Source organism: Cetorhinus maximus, chromosome 2 (genome assembly GCF_964194155.1).
Source record: "Cetorhinus maximus chromosome 2, sCetMax3.hap1.1, whole genome shotgun sequence".
Lineage (NCBI taxonomy): Eukaryota > Metazoa > Chordata > Chondrichthyes > Lamniformes > Cetorhinidae > Cetorhinus > Cetorhinus maximus.
Genome location: NC_135880.1, coordinates 93926329 through 93939204, shown reverse-complemented (window position 1 = coordinate 93939204; position 12876 = coordinate 93926329). Strand labels below are relative to the sequence as shown.

At 46.6% G+C, this 12876-nt stretch overlaps 1 protein-coding gene across 2 annotated transcripts in view; it reads right to left on the bottom strand.

Annotated features, from left to right (window-relative positions):
* slc33a2 (solute carrier family 33 member 2) overlaps window positions 1-12876 on the bottom strand; it is a 112758-nt gene that overhangs the window by 76253 nt on the left and 23629 nt on the right. The gene's annotated exons all lie outside the window — the stretch shown is intronic.

Sequence of the window (12876 nt, the reverse complement as noted above, 5' to 3'; positions counted from 1 at the left end):
ACTGACCAGCTGAGGTCAGTGCCTGTATGAGGGTTTGCAGGTCCGAGCACAAGCCCAGGAACCTCTGGTTCTGTTCCTGGAGCTGCCTCTCCATGAGAGTCGCCAATTTCTCAATGGAGGAGACAGTGCGCTCGGCTATGACAATCAACGCAGTGCTGACGTTCTGCATGGACCCCTCCACAACAGAGACCATGACACGCAGACCCTCATGGATCTCCGCCAGATCCTCCCACACATCTCACTGAACATCCAGCATCTGCTGCCTAATGAACGACTCCAGAGGCTCATCATTAGCCTTCGACTGAGCATCATCCTGGTCCCCAGCAGACCTCCAACTGCAGCGTCTTGGGCATTCTCTGCCTCCACCTGCACCTCAAGCGATTGTGAAGTGCCCTCACCAAAGTGCACCAAGATACTAGCCACCGCTCTAATGCCCACCAAGGTGCTGGTACCTGCGCTGGTGCCTGCCTCAGAGAGCGGATGTGACGCAAATGATGTCCGGCGATCCTCCGGTGTCAGGGGTGGCCTTCAGGGTCCAGACAGCAAACGCCTGCTGGTGAACCTAAAAGGGAGAACAAGGACCTGTCATTAGTTAAAGTCATCACACTGTCACTGTGCATGCCAGGCATCCTGGTGAGACAATGGAGATCTGTATCACGGTGCCATCGTTTTCAAATGATCAATGGAGACTCCAGGTTCGAGGCTCCCATCAATGAAGAGACTACACCAGAATGTTTGCACAAGCCGAAAGTCTCACCATTGTGCACTGCGCTCTTATCTTTGCCTGGCACTCCCGCTTCTCCACGCCCGGTTGCATGTGGGGCGTGCTGGCTCTTGAGTTCCAGGGCGTCTTGCTCGTATCTTGAGAGGATTAGGAGGCTAGCAGGGCCTCCGCCAGTCCGTGACCGGTTTATTTTGTTGTGGGCTGTCTTCTCCTGGAAGAATAGATGAGCACTGATCAGTCCACTATCTACCTGCAGCACCATTGCAGCCTGGCCAACCCCAGCTGAGGAACACCTCACAGGGCACTTCCAAGTCGTGGCCCTCGAGCCGCAAGGCACTCAGGCCAAGCAGCCAGGGCTCACCCCCTTGGCCAGCTCCGGTGTCACTGACAGTTGGCACTCAAGCTCTCGCAACCCTGAGGTCCAAATGGGGATGGCCAGATCTTAACACATCTGATACACTGACCCATGCCTACACGATGCTCACCCTTCCTGAGTGCAGCAGGTCATTGAAGCGCTTCCAGCACTGCACCCACGTGTGCCACACAACATCATGGCTGCTCACCATTGCTGCCTCCTCCTCCCATGCCCTCTTGGTGAGGTGCAGTTGCCTCCACCTCCCACCCATGGGGGCAAGGGGGTCCCTCCTAGCAGCCACCTCCTCCAGGAGGACCGCGAGGCACTCATCTGAATAGCGGGTGGCCAAGTGCCCACCCGACCTGCCCTCCTGCCTGCCATGTCCAGCTGCACTCATGTCCATCGTGAACATTCATGGGACATCCTCCATGACAGCCTTCCAGGGGCTGTCTAGACCGCTTTCAAACCGGCCACATGGGTCGCCATAGGCCCAGCAGTTGACAGGCCCCCGCCCCCGCTCAGCCCTTCCCGGCCAGTGCGGAGCCATGTTTCATGCTGGGCGGGCCTTAATTGGCCTGCAGGCCTGAAATCGCGGTCGGAGCCCGATTGCGGGCGGCGGTCCATCTCGCGGCCGTTCCCGGGCCTGTCTGCCGCACCCGCCCGACAAAGGGAAAATCCTGCCCAGAGACTGTAGGTCGCGCATTGGACTCTTCAGTCACCTGAGACCTCATTTTTAGTGTGGAAGTAAGTCACCTTTGACCCCGAGGGACTGTCTAAGAAGCTTAAAACATAGTGACCGTTAAAATGCATTCATTATGCTTCCAAAGCCAGAAAAACTTCCAAGCTGTTAAACCTGATGCTGTGCATTACACATTTAGACCTATTTACATGATTCAATTATGCATTTATGCCTACTTGCATGATTTAGTAAGGCATCCTCTGTGAGCGCAACATCAACAAATTGACACTCAAAGCAATTTCCAGAATAACAGACATAAATGTACAGTCCTGTTAGTTGTTTTGAGGACCAGTTTATCAATGTTGTGCTCACTGAATCACATACGCCCATAGATGGAACCCCTTTCCCTTCACGAAAAGCAACATTGGCATTATATGTGATGTCAGTAGTATCTTGCACATTAAGTAAATCAACCTGCCAGTAAGCGTGCAAAATCCTTCAGTGTTGCTAGCTGTTTTCCATAGGGAATTCATAATTTTCACTGGTCTGAAGAAACAAGGCATCTATTACCTGCACGATGCAATTGTAAACTGCAGGGTTGACAAATAACAGCAGGAACTATCTGCATGAACTCAGTAGCAACACACTCTCTAATTGTTTTTTGTAGTCCGAGGCCAATTTGTTTTTGCATGCAGGCCCTTTAAATGTCAGTTACTTAAAGTGGTTGACTTGTGTGCATCCTGTGTGGGAACTTTAAGTTGATGTGCAATCATGTATCTAAGAGGGAACATTGTCCACTAGCATAATTATGCTAGGCAGAGGGCGTCCTGGCATGGAAAGTGCATTCTGGAGACAACACAGGCACGCAAGCACACACCACAAATGACACCACAGAAGGTATATGTAACAGGTGCACTACAGCCCTCATGCCTGCACAGCAGATGCACTGCAGGAACTCACCAAGGCTCCTTAGCCAGCACCTTCCAAACCCATGACCACTACCATCTAGAAGGACAAGGGCAGCAGACATATGGGAACACCACCACCTGGAAGTTTCCCTCCAAGCCACTCACCATCCTGACTTGGAAATATATCATTGTTCCTTCACTGTCGCTGGGTCAAAATTCTGGAATTCCCTCCCTAACACCACTGTGGCTGTACCCACACCACATGGGCTGCAGTGGTTCGAAAAAGCAGCTCACCACTGCCTTCTCAAGGGCAACTAGGAATGGGCAATAAATGCTGGCTCAGCCAGCGATGTCCACATCCAACGGGTGAATAAAATAAAATGCCTGATGCCCAGTGGTGCAAGTCACATGTGACCAATATGCAATGGAAATATAACATCATATTAATGGCTTCACGATGTTACTGGTGCATGACTATTGTGCTATTTCTTTTGTTTCTGTGTCAACTTTATCCCTCTCCCTCTGGTCAGCTAAATGTATCAGCCCCTTGCTCCTTCCACCATTGCCAGTCATACTTTGGTTTGATACCATTCCTCATGCATCAGCACATCAGCGGGCTGGAAGGGGCCATCACTGCCAACCTGACTGTCAGTACCTGATGTCCACATACTTGCAGCTGGTGTTGTCAGATGAAAATTAGAACAAGGCTTTGCAATGGTTTTCTCCTTCTTATCCCATAGCACTAAAGCCAACTGTAACTTATTGCAGCCCCAGCTGAAAGCAGTTAATTTAACATGACCACAGAGAGAACCTTCCTGGTCTGTACAGCTCAGCAACTCATGCCGTTAATCAGCTCAACCTCCAGAGGTTTGTCTTTCCACTTCTGAATTTCATTCAATAGGTCAACACAAAAAAGCCTCTAATTTAAAGTGAAAAAGGCATAGCAAGGTGCATTAGTGGAAACTATTCTCATCTTTATTTTATCAGTATGTTTTTTTAAGTTTAAATGCCACTCAAGCAGATTTCAACCCCATTTTCAAAACCCTTACAACCTGGAAAGTATTTGACAGCTCCTAGCAGGATAAAGCAACACCTTTTCCCTGGTCATCCAATTTTCTCAAGAGTAGTGATAGTTATTAACTTGTAGGCAGCATAAAATAACCTTTTATCTCAAACCTGCTAACCTTAATGTGCTGTTAATGATTAGCATTCACCTGGAAACTGGAACAGAGGGGGAAAAAATTGCAAGTTACAGATACAGGTCTGCATTTTACACTTTTGCCATAAAAATAAGTTGCAGTTATTAAACATCTGAAGTTTACATCTCACAGAATCAGGATATCCTCCTGAGGAGAATCAAGAATGAAAAATGCATGCACATCATGCTTCACATGTTTGTCTGAAAACTGCCATAAAACTGCCATGAAAACTGTATACTGCAGGGACAAAATAAAATTTTGAGCAATAGTCAATGCTTTGATTTGAATAGCTAATCATTTTCCCCAACTTATATTTCTGGACAAGAATTGAATATACAGATGGTGAAATTTTGGTTTCCTCATAACATTAGATCAAAGGCTTTATATTTAAGAATTTAATTTCAGCTTGTCTCACCATAGAAGAAACGTGGATGTAGATGATAGTGCTGCACTGTGGTGACACAGGTTTCAGATATTCATTCAATGGATGTGGGCTTCACTGCCCGGGCCAGCACTTATTGCCCATCCCTAACGGTCCTTTAGAAGGTGAGCAGCCTTCTTGAACCTCTGCAGTCCACGTGGTGTAGGTACACCCACAGTGCTGTTAGGTAGGGAGTTCCAGTATTTTGCCCCAGTGACAGTGAAGGAACGGCAATATATTTCCAAGTCAGTGACTTGGAGGGGAACTTCCAGGTGGTGGTGTTGCCATCTATCTGCTGCCCTTGTCCTTCTAGATGGTAGTAGTCGTGGGTTTGGAAGGCGCTATCTAAGGAACCTTGGTGAATTCCTGCAGTGCATCTTGTAGATGGTACACACTGCTGCTACTGTGCGTTGGTGGTGGAGGGAGTGAATGTCTGTAGATGTGGTGTCAGTCAAGCAGGCTGCTTTGTCCTGGATGGTGTCAAGCTTCTTGAGTGTTGTGGGAGCAGCACTCATTCAGGCAAGTGGGGAGTATTCCATCAAACTCCTGACTTGTGCTTTGTAGTTGACGGACAGGTTCTGGGGAATCAGCAGGTGAGTTACTTGTCACAGGATTCCTAGCCTCTGAGCTGCTCTTGTAGCCACAGTATTTATATGGTAACCCCAAGCTGTCAATAGTGGAGGATTCAGTGATGGTAATACAATTGAATGTCAAGAGGCAATGGTTAGATTCTCTCTTGTCAGAGATGGTCATTGCCTGGCACTTTTGTGGCACGAATGTTACTTGCCACTTGGCAGCCCAAGCCTGGATATTGTCCAGATCTTGCTGCATTTGGATATGGACTGCTTCAGCATTTGAGGAGTCGCAAATGGTGCTGAACACTGTGCAATCATCAGCGAACATCCCCACTTCTGACTTTATGATGGAAGGAAGGTCATTGATGAAGCAGCTGAAGATGGTTGGGCCAAGGACACTACCCTGAGGAGCTCCTGCAGTGATGTCCTGGATCTGAGATGGCTGACCTGCAACAACCACAATCTTCCTTTGTGCTGGATATGACTCCAACCAGTGGAGAGTTTTCCCCCTCATTCCCATTAACTCGAGTTTTGCTAGGGCTCCTTAGTGTCACACTCAGTCAAGTGCTGCCTTGATGTCAAGGGCAGTCACTTCACCTCACCTCAGGAGTTCAGCTCTTGTGTCCATGTTTGAACCAATGTAGTAATGAGGTCAGGAGCTGAGTGGCCCTGGCGGAACCCAAACTGGGCGTCAGTGAGCAGGTTATTGCTAAGCAGGAGCCGCTTGATAGCGCTGTTGATGACCCCTTCCATTACTTTACTGAGGGAATCTATCCCTTTAAGGGCGGTAGTAGTGCCACACAATACGATGGAGGGTATCCTCAATGTGAAGGCAGGACTTTGTCTCCACAACGACAGTGCAGTGGTCACTCCTGCCTGATGCCATGAGATATGGAGTCCAGAGTCAATGTTGAGGACTCCCAGGGCAACTCCCTCCTGACTGTATACCACTGTGCCGCCACCTCTGCCGGGTCTGTCCTACCGGTGGGACAGACATACCCAGGGATGGTGATGGTGGTGTCTGGGACATTATCTGTAAGATAGGATTCCGCGAGGATGACTATGTCAGGCTGTTGCTTAACTAGTCTGTGAGACAGCTCTCCCAATTTTGGCACTAGCCCCCAGATGTTAGTAAGGAGGACTTTGCAGGGTCATTGCCGTTTCTGGTTGATGCCAGGTGGTCCATCCGGTTTCATTCCTTTTTTGTGACTTTATAGTGGTTTGGTACAACCGAGTGGCTTGCTAGGCCATTTCAGAGGGCATTTAAGAGTCAACCACATTGCTGTGGGTCTGGAGTCACATGTAAGCCAGACCAGGTAAGGACAGCAGATTTCCTTCCCGAAAGGACATTAGTGAACCAGATGGGTTTTTATGACAATCGACAATGATTTCACGGTCATCATTGGATTTTTAATTTTTATTGGATTCAAATTCCACCATCTGCGGTGGCGGGACTTGAACCTTGGTCTCAGAACATTACCCTGGGTCTCTGCATTAGTAGTCCAGTGACAATACCACTACGCTATCACCTCCCCTCTTTGTTTTAGCTTTTAGCCTTTTAGCTTTTTTAAAAAAAAATTCTCTCTAAGTTGTTTGTTTTTTCTTTTTCTCCTGCTTTTTGTTTTATTTTGATATTTTTGTAATTTATTTGAGTAGTTTTTTGATACATATTTTAATTAAAGTTAGATCTCTTTGATAGGATAATTTTCTTTATTTTACTGGTATCATTCATTTGTATGTAATTTTTTAACAATCAATGTACCCAAAATGACTCTCCGTATGGACAATAAAGTGAACTGAATTGAATATGACATGAAATTAAATCTGATTCAGATGTTACTGGAAAGTACAGTATTTATTTTATGTCAATCAAATGCTGCTAGTTAAAAGTTAAAAATCAAATGCAGCTGCATAAGATATGAAATGTATGGAAGACTAACATGACTAACATTGGCAAGGTGCAGCACTTTTCAAGTTTTCAAGGAATTGATAGCTAATAAAACAAGGCACAGGAGTAGTTCCATACAACCTATTGATCTAAAAAGGCTAATTTCCAGCAATCAGTGACCCACTTTTACAGCACTCTCATAATCAGTTTGACGCTTAATGATACTTGACAAGTCCCGCAGGTTTACAGGGGTGTGCCGGATGCCAAGTCTGCCCTTCCTTCCAATTTCAATGCCAAGCTGAACTAACATTTTTTCCCATAACTGTTTACTGTTTTCTCAGCAGGTTTTACACTTTTCATCGTGCAAAAGTATAAAAGAACTACTGTAACTGCTAGAAGGTCAGAATAAAATTTGATGTCAATGCAGCAACTGACTCAATGTAGAGATCAGGGAAGTATGGACTTGACATCTGACACAATTGTCATCAGACCAAAGATTTTTTTTAGGAACAGATGAAGGTTATTAGATCCAGCGAGCCTGTAACTTACAATGTCATCATGTAATATTGTTGTGATAGCAAAATGACTGTAGAACAGTACAAAGGGTGTCACGATATCAGTATAAAGGGCCATTTAAAGGCTTTACAGTTTTTTAAGGAACTGGCAACTACTAAAGTAATACACAAAAGCACGATTTTCTGCTATTTCTGGCTCGAATTATTAGGGCATTGGAGTGCATTTATTTTCTTCATTGACTTCTTTCCACTGTCTATATTTTCATAATAGTTGTCTTCACAATTGAATACAATGTAAAAATATAGATAGCAGAAGGATTCAATGAAGCAAATAAACACAATACTCCCCGTGCATTCTCACTGGTCGCTTTATATGATGCATAGTTTCTATTAGACTTTTGTTCAATGGATCTATCTATACACCCAAACATTTAGTTGTCTCTCCATCCGTCCTACACTGTGATGATACTTCCAATGTCTAACCATTATTTAGTTTAGGTTTGTCTTGGTTTGATTTTTAAATATCCATATTCACTATCGCTTGTATCATATATGCTGTGGATTTTTTCAATTAATTAAATTTTGTAGCAGGTTGGATATTCAGGTCAACATATAAAATTAAATGTTAGAATGTTACTAACTATTCCCCTCATATCCTTTTTACAATCACATTAAAAGAAAAATGATTCCTTTTAAAATCTTTATGGGAGGCGTGGTGGTATTGCCACTGGACTGGTAATCCAGAAACCAGGGTAATGCTCTGGGGACCTGGGTTCGAATCCCACCATGGCAGATGGAATTTGAATTCAGTAAAAATGTAGACCACGAAATCATTGTCAATTGCCCTTTAGGGAATGAAACCTGCCATCCTCACCTGGTCTGGCCTACATGTGCCTCCAGATCCATTCTTAACTGCCCTCTGAAATGTCCTAGCAAGCCACTCAGTTGTATCAAACCGCTAAAAAGCCAATAAAAAGGAATGAAACCGGAACTACCCTGATATACTCATACTCATGGAATCAAACCTTACAGATAATGTCCCAGACACCACCACCACCATCCCTGGGTATGTCCTGCCCCGCCAACAGTGGTGCAGCACAGTGGTACACAGTCAAGAGGGAGTTGTCCTTGGAGCCCTCAGCATCGACTCTGGACCCCACGAAGTCTTATGGCATCAGGTCAAACATAGGCAAGGAAGCCTTCTGCTGATTACCACGTACCACCCTCCCCCTTCAGCTGATGAATCAATGCTCCTCCATGTTGAACACCACTTGGAAGCACTGAGGGTGGCAAGGACGCAGAATGTACTCTGGGTTGGGGACTTCAATGTCCATCACCAAGAGTGGCTCGGTAGCACTACAGGCCGAACTGGACGGTTCCTAAAGGACATACCTTCTAGACTGAGTCTGTGGCAGGTGGTGAGGGAACCACCAAGAAGTAAAAACATACTTGAACTCATCCTCACCAACCTGCCTGACGCAGATGCATCTGTCAATGACAGTGTCAGTAGGAGTGACCACCATACAGTCCTTGTGGAGACGAAGTCCAGCCTTCACAGTTAGGATACCCTCCATCGCAAATGGCATAGATTTCGAACAGATCTAGCAAATCAAGACTGGGCAACCATGAGGCGCTGTGGGCCATCAGCAGCAGCAGAATTGTACTCAACCACAATCTGTAACCTTATGGCCCGGCATATCCCCCACTCTACCATTACCACCTAGCCAGGGGATCAACCCTGGTTCAATTAAAACTTCAGGAGGACATGCCAGGAGCAACAATCTTCAGCCAGAAGTTCCAAGTGGATGATCCATCTCAGCCTCCTCCAGAGGTCCCCAGCATCACAGACGCCAGTCGTCAGCCAATTCAATTCGTTCCACGTGATGTCAAGAAACTGCTGAAGGCAATGGATGCTGCAAAGGCTATGGGCTCTGCCAATATTCTGGCAATAGTACTTGTGCTTCAGAACTTGACTTGCCCCTAGCCAAGTTGTTCCAGTGCAGCTACAACACAGACATCTATGGGACAATATGGAAAATTGCCCATTGGCCTGTACACAAAAAACAGGACAAATCCAACCCGGCCAATTACCGCCCATCAGTCTATTCTCCATCATCAGTAAAGTAATCGAAAGGGTCATCAACAGTGCTATCAAGCGACACTTGTTTAGCAATAACCTGCTCACTGACGCTCAGTTTGGGTTCCGCCAGAGCCACTCAGCTCCTGACCTCATTACAGCCTTGGTTCAAACATGGGCAAAAGAGCTGAACGCCCAGGGTGAGATGAGAGTGACTGCCCTCAACATCAAGTGGCATTTGATCAAATGTGGCATCAAGGAAACCTAGCAAAACTGGAATCAATGGGAATCAGGGGGAAAACTCTCAGCTGGTTGGAGTCATATCTAGCACAAATGGAAGCTGATTGTGGTTGTTGGAGGTCAATCATCTCAGTTCCTAGACCCAACCTTCTAAAGCTGCTTCATCAATGATCTTCCTTTCACCATAAAGTCAGAAGTGGAGATGTTCGCTGATGATTGCACAATGTTCAGCAACTCCTCAAATACTGAACAGTCCATGTCCAAATGCAAAAAGGCCTGGACAATATCCAGACTTGGGCTGACAAGTGGCAAGTAACATTCACGCCACACAAGTGCCAGGCAATGACCATCTCCAACAAGGGAGAATCTATCCATCGCCCCTTGACATTGAATAGCATTAACATTGCTGAATCCCCCACTATCAACATCCTGGGGGTTCCATTGACCAGAAACTGAACTGGACTAGCCATATAAATACTGTGGCTTCAAAAGCAGGTCAGAGGAATCCTGCAATGGATAACTCACCTCCAGACTCCCCGAAGCCTGTCCACCATCTAGAAGACACAAGTCAGGAGTGTGATGGGATACTCTCCACTTGCCTGGATGAGTGCAGCTCCAACAACACTCAAGAAGCTTGACACCATCCAGGACAAAGCAGCCCACTTGATTGGCACCACACCCACAAACATTCACTCCCTTCACCACTGACGCACAGTGGCAACAGTGTGTACCGTCTACAAGATGCACTGCAGAAACTCACTAAGGCTCCTTAGGCAGCACCATTCAAACCCATGACCACTACCATCTAGAAGGACAAGGGCAGCAGATAGGTGGGAACACCACCACCTGGAAGTTCCCCTCCAAGCTATTCACCATCCCGACTCAGAAATATATTGGTGTTCCTTCACTGTTGCTGGGTCAAAACCCTGGAACTGCCTCCCTAACAGCACTGTGGGTGTACCTACACCACAGGGACTGCAGCGGTTCAAGAAGGCAGCTCACCACCACCTTCTCAAGGGCAGCTAGGGATGAGCAATAAATGCTGGCCGAGCCAGCGAGGCACACATCCCATAAATGAACTTAGAAAAAGCCTACTTATAAACATGAAGAACAATAAACTGGATTGATCCTGAGACTAGTCGCAGCCACATTATTAGTACTACTAGAAACATCAGCACGATTTTATATAGAATATAACCTACTGATTTTCTCCTGATACCATGGGCTGAATTTTGACGTTGACAGGCGGGCAAGCAACCGATTGCCGCCACCGAAACTGGCCGCGCTGCCATTTGCGCGGGCGGGCCAATTAAGGCCCTGGGCATGACATCCGGCGGGAAGCGCTATGCGCTTCCTGTGCGGGCAGGGGGATTCCCCAAATGCAAGAATGCGCTCTTTCGCGCATGTGCACGAAAGAGCGCACATCTCCCTGAGGCTCAGTGCTGCCTCAGGGAGATCGCTGAAAGGTTTTCAAAGTTTAAAAATAGAAAAATATTTTAAAAATCATTAACATGTCCCCCTCATGTGACAATGTCATACGAGATGGGACATGTTAATAAAGTGCACAAAAACTTTAATAAACTTTTTTTAAAACCGACATGAAACCTCATCCCGCCAGTAGGTGAGGTTTCATGTTTTTTCAGAAGCCCGCCGGGGCTCCTGGCCTGCCCACCAACCTTAAGGTTGGACGGGCAGGTTCATTAATTGTTTTAATTATCCTGTCAATGGCCTCAATTGGCCATTGACAGGTCGGCAGGCGGACAGCTGATTTCGCTGTCCGCCCGCCTTCCTGAAGATTTAAATGGGGCAGGATGACGTCGGGGGTTCCCCTCAACGTCATCCCGCGTTATTTTCGCATTGGTGAGTGGGCCCCGCCCCCTTCTCGCCGATGGAAAAATTCAGCCCCATGAGTTTTCACATTGAGATGAAGAGCTGGATTTTACACTGAGGACAGGCTCCCTGGACCCCAGTGTAAATTTCAGGGGTGAGTCTTCCTCTGCCTAGCCAGCTCACCCAATCTTAATTTTTCAGGTGATGGCCCTTTAATTAGTATGAGGGGCAACTTCTGTCCATCTCCAGGTGGTGGTCCTGGCTCATAGAGATGTTGGCCAACCAGAAGCCGGCAGCTCTGCACACACGCCGTGCCTGGCAGGTGAGGTAGCACTGTTCGTACTGCAGATAGGTCAAGGAAGTGATATTCAGCAATAGATCCAGACATTCAAGAAAGTCTGAGATCTCCTGGGGCCAAGCTGACAGACCACAGTGGCAGGGAACTGGGGCTGGGGGGAAGGGGTGGAGGGGGGGCTGTGGTGGTGGTGGGGGCAGTGCATTGGAGGCGTGGTGTATAGCCTGTCAGACAGGACAGGGAGGGGAAGGTGGATCTGGGGAGGCAAGTCTGTGGGAAGGAGGCCTCCAGTTGACATGAGAGACTGGGAAGGGGGCACTTCCTCTTTCACTGACCAGCAGCCCACAGGGTTATACCTGCTGGGCCACACGTTGGCCCAATAAATTGGTGCGGTGGCAGGGTGAGGCCCTTAATTGGGCATTATTGCCCACTTACGAGCCTCAACTGGGCCATGGGTGGGCGGTCCATGTGAGGCCTCCCCGACTGCACGGGAAATCTTGTTGGGGTAGGTGGTGGTCATGCTTTATTTCCTATTGAGATTTTTAAGACATCTGTTTTGATTAAAACAGGGGTTATGGGTGGTGGGGGGGAGGGAGGGTGATTATCTGAAGGGCACATCCAATCAAAACCTTCTTTTTCATTATCAAATAGAAAAAACAACAGATGTTAGTGTGGCCAGCCTGTAGTTTCTACATTTGTATTCCCTGACCGTTCACAGATTCCTAGTTTGCTCTATTAGCCGTGTTCTACCATCAACAATAATTATGGTTAGTGATCTTTATTTAAACTCTGCAAATCTGTCTCACAGACTTAAATAAAAATACTTGGAACAATTTAACTTCACAAAGAAAAGAGAAATCAATTGATAGGTCATGGACACCTGTGAGGTGTAACAGCTATTTCTTTATAGCAAGTGCAAAGTTATTTTTATTTTCTATGCAATTTTTGTGAATTTTATGCACATCGAAACAAAGGGTCATATTGCTAAACAGAACAATGCCACATTTGGGCATGCAGCATCAACATCAAGCATCCACAAATAAAGTTCTCTCTAATTCACTGCAGCCTTAAAAAATACCAGCCCTATTGTGGGGTGACGTTTTCCACTTGAAAGGTATATTCCTTTATGGAATAAGAGGTTAATAGAACTTACATCACAGGTAGCGTAAC